General features: G+C 35.1%; 1 pseudogene; it reads right to left on the bottom strand.

Annotated features, from left to right (window-relative positions):
- Window positions 1-20,809, bottom strand: part of LOC131834570 (tigger transposable element-derived protein 1-like) — a 94,515-nt pseudogene that overhangs the window by 38,808 nt on the left and 34,898 nt on the right.

Below are 20,809 nucleotides of genomic sequence, written 5' to 3'. Positions count from 1 at the left end.
ATATTTGCAAATCATATTTCTGATAAGTGACTCATAACAAGAATATATTCAGAATCCCTGCTGCTCAAAAATAAAACACAAATAACCGAACTCAGAAATGGGCAAAGGATATGGATAGACATTTCTCCAAAAAGTTGAACGAATGGCCAATAAGCAACTGAAAAGATGATTAACATCATTAGTCATTGGGGAAATGAAAATAAAAAATGCAGTGAGATGCCATTGCACACCCACTAAGGTAACTATAGTTAAAAAAAAAAAAAAAAAGAAAAGGCAGATGATAACAGATGTTGACAAAGATATGGATAAATTGGAACCCCCATACATGGCTTGAAATGAAGCAGCTGCTTTGGAAGAGAACTTGGCAGTTCCTGAAATTTTTAAGCACAGAGTTACCATATAACCCAGCAATCCTTTTCCAGTTATATTCCTGAGAGGAATGTAAGTGTGTGAAATATATACACACAAAAATTAATACATGAATGTTCATTATGCAGTGTTATTCATAATGGCCAAAATGTGGAAACAAACTAAATGCCTGTCAAGTCACGAAGGAATAAACAAAAATGATATGTCAATGCAATTAAATATTACATGGCAAAAAAATGACATACTGATATACACTAAAACATGGTTGAATTTTTAAATAATTTTGCTAAGTGAAAGATGGCACTCACAAAAGACCATATATTGTATGATTCCATTCATATGAACTGTCCAGAATAGACAAATCCATAGAGAAAAAAAGTAGATGAGTGATTGCCTAGAGCTAGAAATGGGGGTAACAGAAGTGTCTGCTAATGTGTATAACTATTCAGATGAAGAAAATAATCCTATGGTTTAGAGAACTTCCTTAAACCATTACTTCCAGATAGATTTGCTATCTATGATTTCTAGTTTTTCTTTACCTGAGAATGACTTGCCTTCCCCATTATTGATAAAGTGTAGTTTTCATTGGATATAGGATTCTGTATTTATTATTATTACTATGTTGTTATTGTTGTTAGCCAATATATATTACATCATTACTTTTTTGATGTAGTGTTCAACGATTCGTTGAATCGTTGCATATAACACCCAGTGCACATCACAACACATGCCCTCCTTAATACCCATCACCTGGTCACACAAGTCCCCCATCCCCTTCCCTTCTGTAATCCTCAGTTTGATTCCTGAATTTTGTATCGATAGTTATTTTCTTTCAGCACTTGAAAAATGCCGTGCTATTTTCTTTTGACCTCTATGGTTTCTGCTGAGAAATCCACTGCTATTTGAACAATGCCAATCCTGCCATTCCTCCACCTCCCTTACCCCATAGGTAGGTAAGGTGTCATTTCTTTCACTGTTTTCAAGATTCTTTTTCTTTGTCTTTACTTTTTGAAGTTTGACTATGATGTGTTTTAGTTTGAGTTTCTTTGGGATTAACTTGTTTGGTATTACCACAGCTGCTTCAATCTGTGTGCTTATGTCTTTTGCCAAATTGGGGGAGTTTTCAGCACTATACACTCAGTAACTATACTTATCATTATATTTTAAAGTGAAAGACTAACTTCTATTCTCCTAGTAGTGGAAACTAGGTACAGAGTTTCACTATAAGCACTCTTATTTAACTTAGTGCTGGAAGCTCTAGCCAGTAAAATAAAGCAATGAAGGCATATGAACCTGAAAGATTGAAATAAAACTGTCCCTCCTTGCAGATGACATGATTGATGATTATCTTTGTAAAGAATCTCAAGTATTATAGAAAACAAACCAAAAAAGCGAAACAAAAACCCCTCTTAAAGCAAATAAATGAATTCAGCTAGGATGTAGGGTACCAGACAAACATACAAAAATCAAATGAATTTCAATATACTAGCAATGAGTGTATGAATAACAAGATTAAAAATACAATGCCATTGACCATTGCTTAAACAGAATGAGATGCATATAAATCTAACAATACATTTCTAAAAAGTTAGTAGAGGAAATCAAGCATATTTAAACAAATGAAAAGGAAGACCATATTCATAAATTGGAAGGAAGCCTCAGCATAGTAAAGTTATCAATCATCCCCAAATTGATACAATGCTTTAATACAATACTTAAAAAAAAATTCCAGTATGATTTTTATGTGTGTGTGCGTGGGTGTAGACAAGCTTATTCTAATCTTTATATGGATAGGTAAAGAAACTAGAGTAGCTAAAATAATTTTGAAAAGAAAAAAAAATAAAGTGAAAGGAATCAGTCTTCCTGATAACAATACTTACTACATAGCCATTGTAATCAAGATTGTAGAATTGGCTGAGGGACAGATAAATCTATCATTGAAACAGAATAGATATCCTGTAATACATTTACACAAACATGAGCAAGTGATTTTTAACAAAGGCACAAAAGCAATTCAACAAAAGAAAGGTAACCTTTTCCACAAGTAGTGCTGGAATAATTAGATATGTACAGGTAATACATTCATACCTAGACCTTAATTTAAACCTCACACCATATACAAAGTTACTTGAAATAGTTCCAAGTTCTTCACATCCTTACAACACTTTTTATCTTTTTTTTTTTTTTTTTTAAGTAACAACCATCCTAAAGATATCTCATGTGGTTTTGATTTGTATTTCCCTGAAGATTAGTAAGGTTGAGAATCTTTTTAAATACCTATCATCCATGTGTATGTCTTCTTTGGAGAAATGTCTATTTGGTCATTTGCCCAGTTTTTAATTTTTTTTTAATTTTTAAGATTTATTTATTTACTTGAAAGAGAGAGCGAGCTAGAATGCATGCAGGAGGGTAGAGGGGCAGAGGGAGAGAGAAAGAAAAACTTAAGCAGATTCTGTGCAGCTCAGAGCTCACCCTAGGGTTCAGTATGATGACCCTGAGATCACAACCTTGAGATCAGGACCTGAGCTGAAACGAGGAGTAGGATACTTAACCAACTGAGCCACCGAGGCACGCCCTTTGCCCCATATTTTAATCAGGTTATTAGTCTGTAGGAGTTCCTTATCTGTCTTGGAAATTAATGGATATACACATTACAAATATTTTCTCCTATTGTGCTGGTTGCCTTTTCACCCAATCAGTTATTTCTGTTACTCTGCAGAAGCTTTTCAGTTCAATGTAGTCCTACTTCTCTGATTTTGCTTTTCTTGCTTATGCTTTTGGTGTTATATTGATATGCCAGTTATATATGTTATATATTAGTGTATATATATATATATATATATATATATATATATATGCATGCTAAAAAGTTATCAACCACCAATACCTAGTCTTTTTTTCCCCTCTATCCCCTTGCTCTACAGTTTCTAACAAGTCTACCAAGGGCTGTGGTGGGGAGGGAGTAGAGGTCTACCAGGATAATCAGGCAGGACAATTAAGAAAATCTGTAATTTTTTATTTATTTGTTTTTAATTTTTGCTACACATTCTCCTCAGCTTACTCAAGTAAACTGCGCAAGATTTTTGTATTTAATGTGTTGTCATCAGAGGTTTTGGTGAGCGGTACCTGGATGGCTCAGTCATGACCTTTGGCTCGGGTCATGATCTCAGGGTCCTGGGATTGAGCCCCATGTAGGAGTCCCTGGTGAGCAGGGAGTCTGCTTCTTTCTCTCCCTCTGCCTCTGTCCTTGACTCATGTCTCTCTCAAATAAATAAAATCATTAAAAAAAAGTTTTGACAATAAAACTAATTTAAGAACTTATTAAGTAAATAATTTCAAATTATACATATGTTGAATATGTATAATTCCATGAGACTTAAATGGGATGATTTTTATATGGTATGTATTTATCAATCACTACTATAGTTTTAGATATTGTTTGTGCAGTGACTTTTTCTCTATCCAACATGTTAGGTCATATTCTGTATTAGTTTATTATATCTGTCATAACTAATACCACAGACTGGACAGCTGAAACAATAGAAATTTACTTCTTCAACTTACTAGAGGTCTGAGATCAAGGTGTTTCTAGAGTCTGGGATCTCTCTGGGATCTCTCTCTGCATGTCCTAATCTCCTATTTTTATAAGAGCACCAGTTGTATTGGTTTAGAACTCACCTCAATGGCTTTATTTTTATTAAATTACCTATTTACAGGCCCTGCCTTCAAATATAGTCACATTACGAAGTCCTGGAAGTTAGAACTTCAACATGTAAACTTTGGGGACACATGTAACCCCTAACTCTCACATGCTTTGATACCTTCAGTTACTTGTCATAAGAAACACTGATTCAGTTTAGGAAAGTTATTCCTGGTTTGCGGTAATAAGCACATTTTCAAAATGAATCTGAAATCAAGTATTATTTGCTCCTACAATTAGGGTTATAAGTAGCCTGGCTTCTGAGTGTAAGGAAAGCAGTGGATCAGGTCTACTACTTGCTTTTCCCATCTAGAGTCCTAGCCTTCTTCCCCATCTTCCCAACTCCAGTTTGTAATTTTCTCTACAATTGTACTCACCATTTATATTTCTCAAGGATAAAACAAGTACCAAGCCATGTGTCTCTAAAATTTCAGGACACACAAGTCATGCGTCTGAGAGATCTTTTAAAAGTCTATCTCTTGACTTGAGATGAGAATGCCCTCCACATAACCCTGTCCATTGGAGGTGTTGTTGAGACTCACAGCACACTCATAGTGCTTTCTTTTCTTTCTTTCTTTCTTCTTTTTTTAATTTAAATTTTAGATATTTAACAAACAGTGAAATATTGGTTTCTAGATTAGAATTCAGTGATTCATCACTTACATACAGAATTCAGTGCTCATGATAACAAGTGCCCTCCTTTATATTCATCACATATCTAATCCACCCCCACCCACCTCCCTCCATCAACGTTTCTATCATTAACCATCATTAACCATCTCTTATGGCTTGTTTCCCTCTCTCCTTTTATTTTCTTTTCTCCCTTCCCATATGTTCATCTGTTTTCTTTCTTAAATTCCATATATAAATGAGATCATTTGGTATTTGTCTTTCTCTGACTTACTTATTTCACTTAGTATAATACACTGCAGACCCATCCATGTCATTGCAAATGTGAAGATTTCATTCTTTTTTAAAGGCTGAGTAATATTCTCTCTCTCTCTCTCTCACACACACACACACACACCCGACATCTTCTTTATCCATTCATCAGTTGATGGATATCTGGGGTCTCTTCATAGTTTGGCTGTTGTTGATAATGCTGTTATAAATATTGGAATGTATATATCCCTTTGAATCTATATTTTTGCATCCTTTGGGTAAATACTTAGTAGTTTATTTGCTAGAATGTAGGATGGTTCTATTTTTAACATTTATGGACTCTCCATACTGCTCTCCAGAGTGGCTGCATCAGCTTGCCTTCCCATCAGTAGTATAAGAGGGTCCCCCTTTCTCTACATCCTTGCCAACAGCTGTTGATTCCTGTATTGTTAATTTTAGCCATCCTAATGCATGTGAGACAGTATCTCATTATGGTTTTGGCTTGTATTTTCCTGATGATGTCTGATGTTGAGCATCTATTCATATGGAATGTTAGCTATCTGGATGTATTCTTCGAAAAAACTGTCTATTCATGTTTTCTCCCCATTTCTCAACTGGGTTATTTGTTTTTTGGGTGTTGAGTTTAATAATTTTTTTATAGATCTTGGATACTAACCCTTTATTGGAGATGTCATTTGCAAATATCTTCTCCTATTCCCTAGACTGCATTTTAATTTTGTTCATTGTTTTCCTTTGCTGAGCAGAAGATTTTTATCCTGATGAAGTCCCAGTAGTTCATTTTTGTTTTTGTATTCCTTACCTCCTGACATATATCTAGTAAGAAGTTGTGACAGGTAACGTTAAAGAGGTCTCTGCCTGTGTTGTCCAGGATTTTGATGGATTCCTGTCTCATATTAGGGTCTTTCATCCATTTAGAATTTATTTTTGTGTAGGGTGTAATAAAGTGGTCCAATTTCATTCTTCTGCATGTTGCTGTCCAGTTTTTCCAGCACAATTTGTTGAAGAGCCTTTTTTCCATTGGATATTCTTTCCTTGTCTATTGAAGATTAGCTGCATATAGTTGTTAGTCCACAACTGGGTTCTCTATTCTGTTCCATTGATCTTTGTGTTTGTTTTTGTGCCCGAACTTAAATACATAGTGGTTAAAAGACATCTTGCTAAAGAATGAATAGGTCAACCAGGAAATTTAACAAAAAAACAAAAACAAAAATTAAAAAAAAACCCAAAACCAAAAAACAAAACAAAACAAAAAAGAAAATTTAAAACTGGAAGGAAATGAAAATGAAAGCACAACAGTCCAAAACCTTTGGGATGCAGCAAAAGCACTTCTAAGAGGGATGTATATTGTAGTACAGGCTTAACTTAAGAAACAAGAAACAAGAAAAATCTCAAATACACAACCTAACCTTACTTCTGAAGGAGGGCATAGCAAATAAAGCCTAAAACCAGCAGCAGAAGAAAAATAATAAAGATTAGATCAGAAATAAATGATATAGAAACAACAACAGCAAAAAAAGTGGAACAGATTAATGAAACCAAGAGCTTGTTCTTTGAAAGAATTAATAAAATTGATAAACCCGTGGCCAGATTTATCAAAAAGAAAAGAGAAAGAAACCAAATAGATAAAATCATGAATGAAAGAGGAGAGATCCCAACCAACACCACAGAAATACAATGATAAAAGAATACTCTGAAAAATTATATGCCTACAAACTGGGAAACCTGGAAGAAATGGACAAATTCCTAGAAACTTACAACCTGCCAAAACTGAAATAGGAAGAAATAAAAACTTGAACAGACCCATAATCAGCAAAGAAATTGAATCAATAATCAAAATCTCCCAACAAACAGAAGTCCAGGGCCAGATGGCTTCCCAGAGGAATTCTACAAAATAGTTAAAGAAGAGTTAATAATTATTCTTCTCAAACTGTTCCAAAAAATAGAAATGGAAGGAAAACTTCCAAATGCTTTCTATGAGGCAAGCATTCCTTAATTCCAAAACAAGAAAAAGACCCCACTACAAAGGAGAATTACAAGTCAATATCCCTGATGAGCATGGATACAAAATTTTCCATAAAATACTAGCAAATTGAATTTAACAGGACATTAAAAGAATTGTTCACGACAATCAAGCGGGTTTATTCTGGGAATTCAGGGGTGGTTCAATATTCACAAAACAATCAATGTGATATACCACATTAAATAAAAGGATAAGAACCCTATGATCCTCTCAAAAAATGAAGAAAAAGCATCTAAAAGAGTGCAACATCTTTTCCTATTAAAAACCCTGATCCACATAGGGATAGATGGGAACATCTCAACATCTTTAAGGCCATATACAAAAGACCCACAGCTAAAATCATTCTCAATGAGAGAAAACTGAGAGCCTTTCCCCTATGGTCAGGAAAAAGAGAAGGATGTCCACTCTCACAATTACTATTTAATATAGTACTAGAAGTTCTAGCTTCAGCAATCAGGCAACAAAAAGAAATAAAAGCCATCCAGAGTTGAGAGTAAGAAGTCAAACCTTCACTCTTTGCAATGACAGGATACTCTATGTAGAAAACCCAAAGAAGTCCATCAAAAAAATTGCTAGAACCCAGACATGAATTCAGAAAGTCGCAGAATATAAAATCAATGTGCAGAAATCTTTTGCATTTCTATACACTAATAAAGAAACAACAGGAAGAGAAATCAAAGAATTGAATCTTTGCAATTGCACCAAAAACAATAAGATACCTAGGAATAAATCTAACTAAAGTAGTAAAAGATCTATACTCTGAAAACTATAGAATACTTATGAAAGAAATTGAAGAGGACACAAAGAAATGGAAAAGCATTCTATGCTCATGTACTGGATAAACAAACATTGTTAAAATGTCTATATTACCTAAAGCAATCTACACATTTAATGCGATCCCCCTCAAAATATCACCAACATTTTTCATAGAGTTAGAACAAACAATCCTAAAATTTGTATGAAACCACAAAGACCCCAAATACCCAAAACAATTCTGAAAAAAGAAAAAATAAAATTGGATGCATCATGATTCTGGATTTCAAGCTGTATTACAAAGCTGTAGTCCTCAAGACTGTATGGTACCAATAACTCTTTTTATTATTTTTTAATTAAAAAATTTTAATTTATTTTCAGTGTAACAGTATTCATTGTTTTTGCACTACACCCAGTGCTCCATGCAATCTGTGCCCTCTCCAATACCCACCACCTGGTTCCCCCAACCTCCCACCCCCTGCCCTTCAAAACCCTCAGATTGTTTTTCAGAGTCCATAGTCTCTCATGGTTCATTTACCCTTCCAATTTCCCTCAACTCCCTTCTCCTCTCTAACTCCCTTTGTCCTCCATGTTATTTGTTATGCTCCACAAATAAGTGAAACCATATGATAATTGACTCTCTCTGCTTCACTTATTTCACTCAGCATAATCTCTTCTAGTCCCGTCCATGTTGCTACAAAAGTTGGGTATTTATCCTTTCTTCCTTTCTGATGGAGGCATAATACTCCATAGTGTCTATGGACCACATCTTCCTTATCCATTTGTCCGTTGAAGGGCATCTTGGTTCTTTCCACAGTTTGGTGACCATGGCCATTGCTGCTATAAACATTGGGGTACAGATGGCCCTGCTTTTCACTGCATCTGTATCTTTGGGATAAATACCCAGTAGTGCAATTGCAGGGTCATAGGGAAGTTCTATTTTTAATTTCTTAAGGAATCTCTACACTGTTCTCCAAATTGGCTGCACCAACTTGCATTCAAACCAACAGTGTAAGAGGGTTCCCTTTCTCCACATCCCCTCCAATACATGTTATTTCCTGTCTTGATAATTTTGGCCAGCCTAAGTGGTATAAGGTGGTATCTCAATGTGGTTTTAATTTGAATCTCCCTGATGGCTAGTGATGATGAACATTTTTTCATGTGTCTGATAGCCACTTGTATGTCTTCATTGGAGAAGTGTCTGTTCATATTTTCTGCCCATTTTTTAAAATGATTGTCTGTTTTGTTGAGTTTGAGGAGTTCTTTATAGATCCTGGATATCAACCTTTTGTCTGTACTGTCATTTGCAAATATCTTCTCCTATTCCGTGGGTTGCCTCTTTGTTTTGTTGACTGTTTCCTTTGCTGTGCAGAAGCTTTTGATTTTGATGAAGTCCCGAAAGTTCATTTTCACTTTTGTTTCCTTTGCCTTTGGAGACATATCTTGAAAGAAGTTGCTGTGACTGATATCGAAGAGGTTACTGCCTATATTCTCCTCTAGGATTCTGATGGATTCCTGTCTCACGTGCACATGGAATGTTCTCCAGAATAGACCATATACTGGGTCACAAATCAGGACTCAACTGATACCAAAAGACTGAGATTATTCCCTGCACATTTTCAGATGATAATGCTTTGAAACTGGACCTCAATCACAAGGAAAAGTTCGGAAGGAACTCAAACACCTGGAAGCTAAAGACCACCTTGCTTTAGAATGCTTGGATCAACCAGGAGATCAACGAAGAACTGAAACAATTCATGGAAATCAATGAGAATGAAAACACTTTGGTCCAAACCTATGGAATACAGCAAAGGCAGTCCTAAGGGGGAAATACATAGCCATCCAAGCCTCCCTCAAAAAATTGAAAAATCCAGAACACACCAGCTGTCTCTACACCTTAAAGAACTGGAGAATCAACAACAAATCAAACCAACATCACACATAAGAAGGGAAATAATCAAGATTAGAGCTGAGATCAATGAGGTAGAAACCAGAGATACAGTAGAATGTATCAATGAAACTAGAAGCTGGTTTTTTAAAAGAATCAATAAGATTGATAAACTATTGGCCACATTCATCCAAAAGAAAAAGAGAGCAAGAAATTTTCTCTTAAAAAATTCTCTCTTTTAAATTAATAAAATTATGAATGAGAAGGGAGAGATCACAATGAACACCAAGGAAGTAGAAACAATCATCAGAAGTTATTATCAACAGTTATATGCCAATAAGCTAAGCAACCTAGATGAAATGGATGCATTCCTGGAAAACTACAAACTCCCAAAGTTGAACCAGGAAGAAATTGACAACCTGAATAGACCGATATCTCGTAACAAGATTGAAGCAGTGATCAAAAACCTCCCAAAAAACAAGAGCCCAGGACCTGATGGATTCCCTGGGGAATTCTACCAAACTTTCAAAGAAGAAATAACACCTATTCTACTGAAGCTGTTTCAAAAAATTGAAGCAGAAGGAAAATTTCCAGACTCTTTCTATGAAGCCACCATTACCTTGATCCCCAAACCAGGCAAAGACCCTATCAAAAAGGAGAATTTCAGACCAACATCACTGATGAATGTGGATGCTAAGATTCTCAACAAGATCCTAGCAAACAGGATCCAACAGCACAGTAAAAAGATTATCCACCATGACCAGGTGGGATTCATCCCTGGGCTACAAGGATGGTTCAACATTCACAAATCAATCAATGTGATAGAACAAATTAATAAGAGAAGAGAGAAGAACCACATGGTCCTCTCAATTGATGCAGAAAAAGCATTTGAAAAAATCCAGCATCCATTCCTGATTAAAACACTTCAAAGTATAGGGATAGAGGGAACATTCCTGAACTTCATCAAATCTATCTATGAAAGACCCACAGCAAATATCATCCTCAATGGGAAAAAGCTTGCAGCCTTCCCGTTGAGAACAGGAACACAACAAGGATGCCTACTCTCACCACTCTTGTTCAACATAGTATTAGAAGTCCTAGCAACAGCAATCAGACAACAAAGAGAAATAAAAGGTATCCAAATTGGCAATGAAGAAGTCAAACTCTCTCTCTTCTCAGATGACATGATTCTTTATATGGAAAACCCAAAAGACGCTACCCCCAAACTATTAGACTCATACAACAATTTTGCAATGTGGCAGGATACAAAGTCAATGTACAGAAATCAATGGCTTTCTTATACACTAACAATGAAAATACAGAAAGGGCAATTAGAGAATCAATTCCATTTACTATAGCACCAAGAACCAATAAGATACCTGGGAATAAACCTAACCAAATAGGTAAAGGATCTGTACTCGAGGAACTACAGAACACTCATGAAAGTAATTGAAGAAGACACAAAAAGATGGAAGACCATTCCATGCTCTTGGATCAGAAGAATAAACATTGTTAAAAAGTATATACTGCCTAGAGCAATCTATACTTCTTTTTAAAAAATTTTATTTATTTATTTGACAGACAGAGATCACAAGCAGGCAGAGAGGCAGGCAGAGAGAGAGGAAGGGAAGCAGGCTCCCTGCTGAGCAGAAAGCCTGATGTGGGGCTTGATCCCAGGACCCTGGGAACATGACCTGAGCTGAAGGCAGAGGCTTTAACCCACTGAGCCACCGAGGCGCCCTGCAATCTATACTTTTAATGCCATTCCAATCAAAATTCCACCTGTATTTTTCAAAGAGCTGGAGCAAATAAGCCAAAAATTTGTATGGAATCAGAAGAGACCCCGAATCACTAAGGAAATGTTGAAAAACAAAAATAAAACTGGGGGCATCACGTAACCTGATTTCAAGCTTTACTACAAAGCTGTGATCACTCAGACAGCATGGTACTGGCATAAAAACAGACACACAGACCAGTGGAACAGAGTAGAGAGCCCAGATATGGACCCTCAACTCTATGGTCAAATAATCTTCGACAAAACAGGAAAAAATATCCAGTGGAAAAAAGACAGTCTCTTCAATAAATGGTGCTGGGAAAACTGGAGAGCTATATGTAGAAGAATGAAACTCGACCATTCTCTTACACCATACACAAAAATAAACTCAAAATGGATAAAAGACCAATGACTCTTTTTAAAGATCTTCTCCAAATGTCCAGTCCTTTTCAGTTTTTCCAACCTTTTTTATAGACTGAAATTAATAGTCTGCTAAGAGGAAAAACCCCTAATATTCTGATTTCTCCTTTTTTTACATCCTATGTAGTGATTTTACACCTCAAATTAGAATGTGGCAACTTTTGTTTGGGGTCTTCAATGTAATTGAAACACTAGAAATTTCATTTTAAACATTTTGCTTTATAAGCATTATGATGCCATAGGATTTGTGAATTTTTCCAAACCAAACGTTAAAAAAAAGAATAAAATAAATAAGACATACCCCTTCTCACTGCTATGCATTCATATGTCTAAGATAAATTTCTAAATAATAAAATCAGTATGTCATAATTTAAAGTTATGGAGAAATTATTGGTTAAAATGGAGATAAAAGACTCAAAACGTCATATTTTTGGGATAAATTTTTGGAAAAAATTAAGAAAGATGGAAATTGCCACAAATTTACTAATGAGTACAAAGATTTTACCTCTTCTAAGTCATTTGAGAATAGTAAGCATCATGGAAGTAATTGGAAGCTTAGTTCATGAATAAAACAAAGCTTTGATACTCAGTCTCCCTCTGAGATAAATTCAGAAAATATTCATATTTAGAATGCAAGTTAGCAGTTTCCAGGACCCATAACCAGTGACAGAAATGGAAGGAGAAGACATGGTCTTGCCCACTTTTTGTTACTGAAGTCTGTGTGTCTATACAGAGTGGATCTTGCAAAGCACAGATGGTTAATCATTTGCAAGTATTCTCCTTTATCTGGGAAAATGTCACTCTTATTCAAACTCAAAATGACACTAAAAAATGACAAAATGACAATTTGGCAACCCAACATACCTATTATATACTCCCCTCCTCAAAAAAAGGAAAGAGAGAGAGAGGGTCTGTTTAACTACTCATTCACTTACTCAATTCACACATCGCTACTAAATACCCATTGCATGCAAGGCAGGCATGAGACACAATAGTGCTAACCAGAAGCATGTTTAGACCTTGGTTATAAAGTAGTGTGTAAAACACAGATAACTTGTCAGGCATTTGTGATTGATTTTCTCATTTAATTCTGTTTTTTTATACCTTCAACTCAGTCATCTAGAGTCATCAATACCTTTCATTTCTGGGTTCAGCATTGTTTTGCTTCTGGATTCTGACCAAGCAAGACCATATTCAGAAGTTCAATGGTGGAGGTAGTGGAGAAGGGTATTAAGAGTTATCATTATTACTCTAAGGCTGTTATTTTGGACATCAAGGAAAAAACTCTAGACACCTCCATCATCACTAAACCATAACATTCCCTTCATATTTTCAATATTTGCTTTACTCTGATAACTGATAGCTGTCTTGTTCCCCTGTTCATATTCCAGCTGCCTGTGTACATGGAATTTACTTTTTGGAGTTTGCAGTCAGGTGGAAGAGAAAGTTTTATCTTTGAAAATAAATTGAATAGATATGAAGATAAAAGGATAAACAGATTATAGATAGGAAAGTAGATAATAGATATATTACACATGAGTTGTTTACATATTGCTCCATGGAACAAGAGGTAACTGTGTCTTGAATTCATCAATGCTATAATCTTTATGGTTGCTACTTGATTGTTTTCTAAGAAGGAGAAACTGTAAAGGAAATGAAACTGCTAAAATAAAGTGTGCTCTAGGCAACCATGAAAAAACTTAAAGCATTTTATGATTAAATTACTTAATATTTTCTACTTAATTTCAGAATTCTATAGGGGCCATGGAACATATATTTAAAAGGTGTGTGAGGGACACCATTCATTAAAAAACAGGAAAAGGTAGTGGAAACTTTATTAAAAATTGACTAATAGGCACTCTAGATAATTGAAATGACAGCTTGTTTTGACAGCTGCAAGCAAAAATCTACTTGTTCAAAACAGTGAGTGTAAATCTTTTTAATTTCCAGAAAGAAAAATGATGTACAGGTTTAACTTAATTCAGTCAGCTCATAAAGTGTAATAATAAAAGGTAACTCTTCACCTGACTAGTGAAATTCTGGTAATTGGAGGTCCTGCCAATCACTGCACAGTGGGGCTGGATGTGAAGACCTTTGAAGGCCCTCAAGTGGAAGAGTTAATTTCCTCCAAGATCCTCAAGGAAACTGAAATAAACCCAGGAGCAACCAAATATCCCCAGAATAACCTTTTAAAATACCACTTAGTATCAAATTTGGGGATCATGAAACACTTCCAGAAGTGCTTTGTCACCCAAATCTCCTAACAAGTAGAAAGAAGTGGAAACACATTCATCATCTATGCCATGGCCCCCATAGGTATTTTGTAATTATGCTGTAAAAGCTAAAGAATAAAATTAAAAAAAAAAAAAGACAGTTAAGTTTCCTAATCAACAAAACAAGTCAAATCTCGGGTCAAGAATAATCTGTGCAACATTAAAGTGCACCAGTTTTCCTTAATTAAGACATGGCTGCTTGATTTTATTACATTTATACCCATAAAGGAAATAAAGAGAGCAAACAAAGCAGTTGATGAATCAAATCCTGGCTTTTCAAACTCACTTTATATCTGATTATAAAAGGCAAAGTGGAGCTTAGGTATCCAGCCTCAGGATCTGAATTTCATGCTCTCCAGATATTTTTATTTTTTTACTTTATATTTATATTTTATTTTATTATTTTTTGTTTTTAGATTTAAATAGTTATCTTATATGAGACACAACAAGCTAAGAATTTAAATTTCACTTTTTATCAGTTTTGATTCTCCTCTTGCTAAGAGAGCACACAACTGAACCCAACAAAAACTAAAACCAGTTCATGAACGGGATTTGATTGTGTATTTTTAGACTTTATCTACACTCTATGTGGGAGAGTTTGGTATAAAATACATTTGTTTAAAATGTTACAGAGCATAGAATTGCCAGGAACAATTTAAGCTCCATAAATGTTTCCTCTAAATTGAATCCAAGATGGCTGAGAATCTTATAACACAGTGTGGAATCCAATGCTTAGTTTTTAAATGAAACAATTTAAAAAATTGGAGCATTGCCATCATTTACAGCCATCAGGATCACTGTCATACTAGAGAGCCTTGATTTCTCTTCATTCCTAGCTCAACCACACTGAAAGTTTTACTTAAAATCCACACTGTGAAGCAGAAGGCTGAAAAAGTACATGATTTAGATCATCTCAGTAAATGGTCTTTTTTCTTCAGAGGTAAATCTGTTCCCTTACTTAAGCTATAGCAACCTTTTGACCTTAGAAGTGAAAATGTTTCCAAAGTTAAATTTCATGTCTTTTTTAATCAAGATGTATTCATTTCTTTGTTCATAGTTAAAGATTTACATTGTATATGTTTAATATCTTATGTGTAAACAAGGGCCATAAATTATTGATTAGTTAATATGGTCTATGAATGAATGCATTTTTCTCAAGGTAGACTGATTTTATTATTAACAGAAGAGAACGAATCTAAATCCTTAATGTCTGTGAGGCGTTACACAGGAAAAAACATTTTAAAATTTAATAACAACAAGAGGGAATGCACATTAAGTTAGATTGTCCCTGGTGAAAGTGTATTCCATTCAAAACTTTTATTAATACAAAGAATTATTAATATATTAAATGGTATTAAAATGTACAGCCACATTTAGATAGATAGATGTTTTAATACCTATTTAGTCATTATTCAGATAAAAATTAATTTTTAAAAATACAAAAGCTAATGTTTATTTCAAAATGCAAAAATGGGGGCTCCTGGGTGGCTCAGCGGGTTAAAGCCTCTGCCTTCAGCTCAGGTCATGGTCCCAGGGTCCTGGGATCGAGCCCCTCATCGGGCTCTCTGCTTGGCGGGGAGCCTGCTTCCCTTCTTCTCTCTCTGCCTGCCTCTCTGCCTACTTGTGATCTCTATCAAATACATAAATCAAATCTTTTAAAAAAAGCTTTAAAAATATTCAAAAATGGAAACTAGGAGCAAAGAGTAGATGTACACAAATACATGTATAATACATAAAGATGAAGTAAGGAATTTAATTGATACCAAACCTAGTCTGGAAATTCCAGAATGCAGAAATTGACTGTTGCTTCATACTCAAGATGACAGTTAAGATTAAATACAGAGACAGATGAACCCATGGAATGGGGAAACAGTGGTAATACTTAACTGTATAGTATGTCTAATATGTGAAATGAGGACAGGGAATAGGTTTGCATTGATAGATAAAGTACACTGTAACCTAAAAACACAATTCAGGCAAAGAATGGCGGCAAACACAAGAGACATTCTTCTATTGCAAGACTTGGACACATCAAAGGGCACAGTAGGGAAACTCAAATACTAAATAAGAGACTGTGGAAGCGTCCCATCAATGATAATTAGGAACTGCATTTACTATTCATAATTATCATTTCTATTGAAAGAAACAACTAGGCCAGTCAGCCTTTCTTCCTTCTCTTCTTTTCCCCACTTTCACAGCCAATATAAAGAGTCAGGCGATAGAAACATTAAAGCTACACCTGGAGCATAGCTGTGAAGATAATAGCTGACTTTCCTGGGAGGTTTAGAATGAGTGTGCCTTCAAGAGAAGCAGTAAAGGGATTGGCATAATTTTAGAACTCTCTACCAGACCAAAACAAAGAAAAGAAAGCAAAAAGAAAAGAGTATACTAAATAATTTTTATACTAAAATAAAATTTGTCACTATGTTTTCATTTTCAAGCTGACCATTTTTGAGCCCTTACTCTATACGAGATATTGGTCTAAATGTATTGCATGTAACTCACAACAACACTGTGTTGAAGATTACATTATTTATCTTTTTCAGATAAGAGGCACAGAGAGAATAAGTAAGTTAGACCAAGTCATGGAACTTGTCAGTGGCAGAGCCAGGGTTTGAACTGAACTGACTTGGTTCCAGAGCCAATGTGCTTACCTCCTGCCCTCTGCGGTTTCTCATTTGTGATGCTGAGGAAGGGGCAAGTCCAAGATAGCCTTCCACTCGCCCTAACTTCACTTTCTAAAAATGAATTATGCACACAAAAGCCCCTTAACAGACCCCCAAATCATTTTGAACCTTCTTTTACAGAGAAGAAAACTTTAGGAAGTAAAACTGCCCAAAGAAGCCTTTCTTCAGGGCACCTGCGTAGCTCAGTGGGTTAAGCTGCTACCTTCGGCTCAGGTCATGATCTCAGGGTCCTGGGATCGAGTCCCACATCGGGCTCTCTGCTCAGCAGGGAGCCTGCTTCCTCCTCTCTCTCTCTCTGCTTGCCTCTCTGCCTACTTGTGATCTCTCTCTGTCAAATAAATAAATAAAATCTTAAAAAAAAAAAAAAAAAGCCTTTCTTCAGCAAACCCAGTCCATTTTATAGACATGGATGACTCAGGAAGCATCATTAACTGTTTAATGAAAACAGTGCAAAAGAGAAGAATGGAGAGACATAGATCTAGTGAATATTCTCACAGGAAAGTGATTATTTGGGGTCAGAATAAAAACATAAGAAAAACAAATTTTTATTCATAGTCTCTCATGATATATAAAAATTCAACAGACTATTTTATTCATAGAATAAATAGCCACTCCTATGGGAAAGGTGCCAAAGCAGAACAGACCAGGAGGTGTCAGTGGAAATTTAAAATGTAACTGATAATTATTTCAAGTCACTAGAAATGAAAACTAATGGAATTTCAGAAGGCCAAATAAGTAATCTGGAAGATCAAAATGTGGAGATTCCTCAGAACAGGGGAAAGAACAAATTTATAATAATTATTTTAAAAAGTATGAAACAAGACAAAAACTTAAGAATTAAGGAAGGAATGAATAAGAATGTCAAACAACCACTTGGGAATTCCAAGAAAGAAAACTGACCCTCACCCTACAAAAAAAATAAATTAATAAATTAAATAAGTAAATAAACAAATAAATAAGGCATTCATTGTTATTTAAAGATTTCTATTACTATTTACAACTCAGTACTTAATGAGTTAGATGAATGAATAAACACATATTCACTAGTTGGTAAAACAAAAATTTCAAGAATGAAGCTAAAAGCCTACCAAAAGAGAAAAATAAAATAAACAAATCATGTAATAAGTAGAGAACCTATTGGCTTTAAATTAGCATTAAAAATGCCAGATATGAAAACACATTGGAGTAAGGCATTCAAAGGTCTGAAGGAAAAGTTTCCTGAAGGTAGATGTTTACACTGAATTTCTCATTAATGAAGAACAAGGTAACATTAAAACATTTCAATACATACACTTTAATATGTAATAAAAGCTTGGCATCCATTTGGATTTAATGAAAATATTAAATATATACTATAGCATATTGTATTAATATTATAAAGAATAATGTGAAATATATGAAACATTATTCCCATGAAAAGATATCCAAAGAAGATAGCTGTACATAGTCCCAGGAAGTATTACTGCTTAACTTAAAACAGGAAGTTGAAGTCTTCATGGATAATAAATACCTTTAATAGGAAAGTGGAATACAACAACAAATATTTTGTTAAGAGGCTAGCTCTTCATGTTCTTTCCTATCAACAACAAAAAGGCAGAATTGCAAATTAAAGTTAAGAAAAACAAAACTATTATGACCTTAATAAGAAACAAACTAGAATATGATACAGTTCATGAGCATTTGAAAGGAGAAGGCATCTGACATTGATGCTTTGACAATTCTTTGAAGAACAAAGTTTAGGGTAGAGATTTTAAATCCTTTCCTAAGCTCCAGCTGTACTACTGTACAATTAAAAACTTGTGTACTTATAAATGTTAGTAGCTTTCACAATTCAATCAATCAATAGGCACAGTGCATTGAAGATTTAACTGTAGGAAAATAAGAAAAGCGAACAGATTCAGCAACTCTGAAAACATCAATGTGATTACATAAATAAGAGGAATAGGAAAATGAAGTAAGGATGAGGGATGTACACCTATGTCGACTCCTTTATTTTACATACTATGAAGTCAGTAGAAAATCTCTAAAGATCATAGGTTAAGGAAATAGAAGTGTAAAACAGAAAATATAAGTTTACCACTAAATTATTTAAAACAATAATGGATATTGAGAATCAGAGACATGTCTAAAGTTAAATCAAATGTGACAAAAGCTTGAAATACAGTAGAGATTATAATCATGGAAAAATTGGATTAGAAACCATAAAAGACTAGGAATAGGAGTCTTGGTGGAATTGGGTGTTAGGCTTCTCATTTTCTTTTTTGTAATATTTTATTTATTTAGGGCACCTGGGTGGCTCAGTGGGTTAAGCCTCTGCCTTCAGCTCAGATCATGATCTCAAGGTCCTGGGATCCAGTCCTGCATTGGGCTCTCTGCTTGGCAGCGAGCTTGCTTCCTCCTCTCTCCCTCTGCCTGCCTCTCTGCCTACTTGTGATCTCTCTGTGTCAAATAAACAAATAAAATCTTTAAAAAAAAATTCTAAAAAAAAAGATTCTATTTATTTATTTGACAGAGAGAGATCATAAGTAGGCAGAGCAGCAGACAGAGAGAGAAGGGGAAGCAGGGTCCCTGCTGAGCAGAGAGCCCAATGAGGGGCTTGATCCCAGGACCCTGAGATCATGACCTAAGATGAAGGCAGAGGCTTAACACACTGAGCCACCCAGGTGCCTCTGTGAGCCTTCCCATTTTATACGCTGTTTCACTTTTTGAAATTGTAACTACAGTTGACCCTTGAACAACACAGGTTTGAACTGAGTGGGTCCGCAAATACCCAGATTCTTTTTCAATAAATATAATATTGTAAATGTGTTTTCTCTTTCTTATGTCTTTTTTAATAGCATTTTCTTTCCCTAGTTTACTTTATTTGCAAGAAGGTGATTATTCTAAGTGAAATAAGTCAAACAGAGAAAGACAATGATCAAATGGTTTCATTCATATAAGGAACATAAGGAATAGGGTGGAAGACCACAGGGGAAGGAGGGAAACCTAAATGGAAAGAAATGAGCAAGGGAGACACCATTTGAGACTGGATTCTGGGAAACAAACTGAGGGTTACAGAAGGGGGGGATGAGGTAACTGGATAATGGATATTAAGGAAAGTATTTTCAGATGAGCATTGGGTGTTATAAGCATCTAATGAATTGTTGAACATTACATCAAAAACTAGTAATGTACTATATGCTGGCTAACTGAACATAATAGAAAAGGAATATAAAATGCAAGACATATAGAAAACATGTGATAATCAGCTATGTTATCTCTAAAGCCTCTGGTCAGCAATAGGCTATTAGTAGGTAAGTTTCTGGGGAGTCAGTTATATGTGGACAGGAGGTAGGGTCATCCAACTCCTACAGTGTTCAAGGATTAGCTGTACATGGGTGGACCTACACAGACAAACTAGTGTACATAATATCTATTTTTATAATTATCTATATGATTATCTGGATAATGAAATCCAGAATACTAGCCACTATAACTGCAAGAAAGAGAAATCTGTCTTAAGCAAAACAGTGTTGTCTCACCTCACTGAGAAGTCTAGTGACGAGTGGGCTGGACCTTGTTTCTCACGTAATACCATCCGTTCCTGACTCATAGTATCTTGGTATAAATTTAATTTTCAAGCTGAATGTGTCTACAGGATGGCAAAATGGCCACAAAGAATACCAAGCTTATGTTCGGTCTACCAAGCAGCCCAAAATTCCAGTAGTCCCATTATAATCCAGTAGTTCTGCAGATAATCCCAACACTGACTGTCCTTGATTAGATTAATGAAAATGATAACTAACATATATTTATCATTTACTAACTGTTTGATTTTGTTCTAAATCTCATGGAAGAGAAACAACTAGCACAGGGTTTTACTGCTAGTGAGTGTTGGAGCTGGGATTGAACTGGAGCAATTATACTCCAAATCTGGTGATTTTAATCAATGTTTCACATACTCATAGCTGAACTAATTACTGTAATCTGTTGATCAGGCCTAGGTCACATGTCTACCTCTACAGTGGAATGATGTCAGGACC

The sequence above is a fragment of the Mustela lutreola genome, chromosome 6 (genome assembly GCF_030435805.1).
Source record: "Mustela lutreola isolate mMusLut2 chromosome 6, mMusLut2.pri, whole genome shotgun sequence".
In the NCBI taxonomy this organism is placed as follows: domain Eukaryota; kingdom Metazoa; phylum Chordata; class Mammalia; order Carnivora; family Mustelidae; genus Mustela; species Mustela lutreola.
The sequence above is the reverse complement of the archived record's forward strand: the minus strand, read 5'-3'. Positions and strand labels throughout refer to the sequence as shown.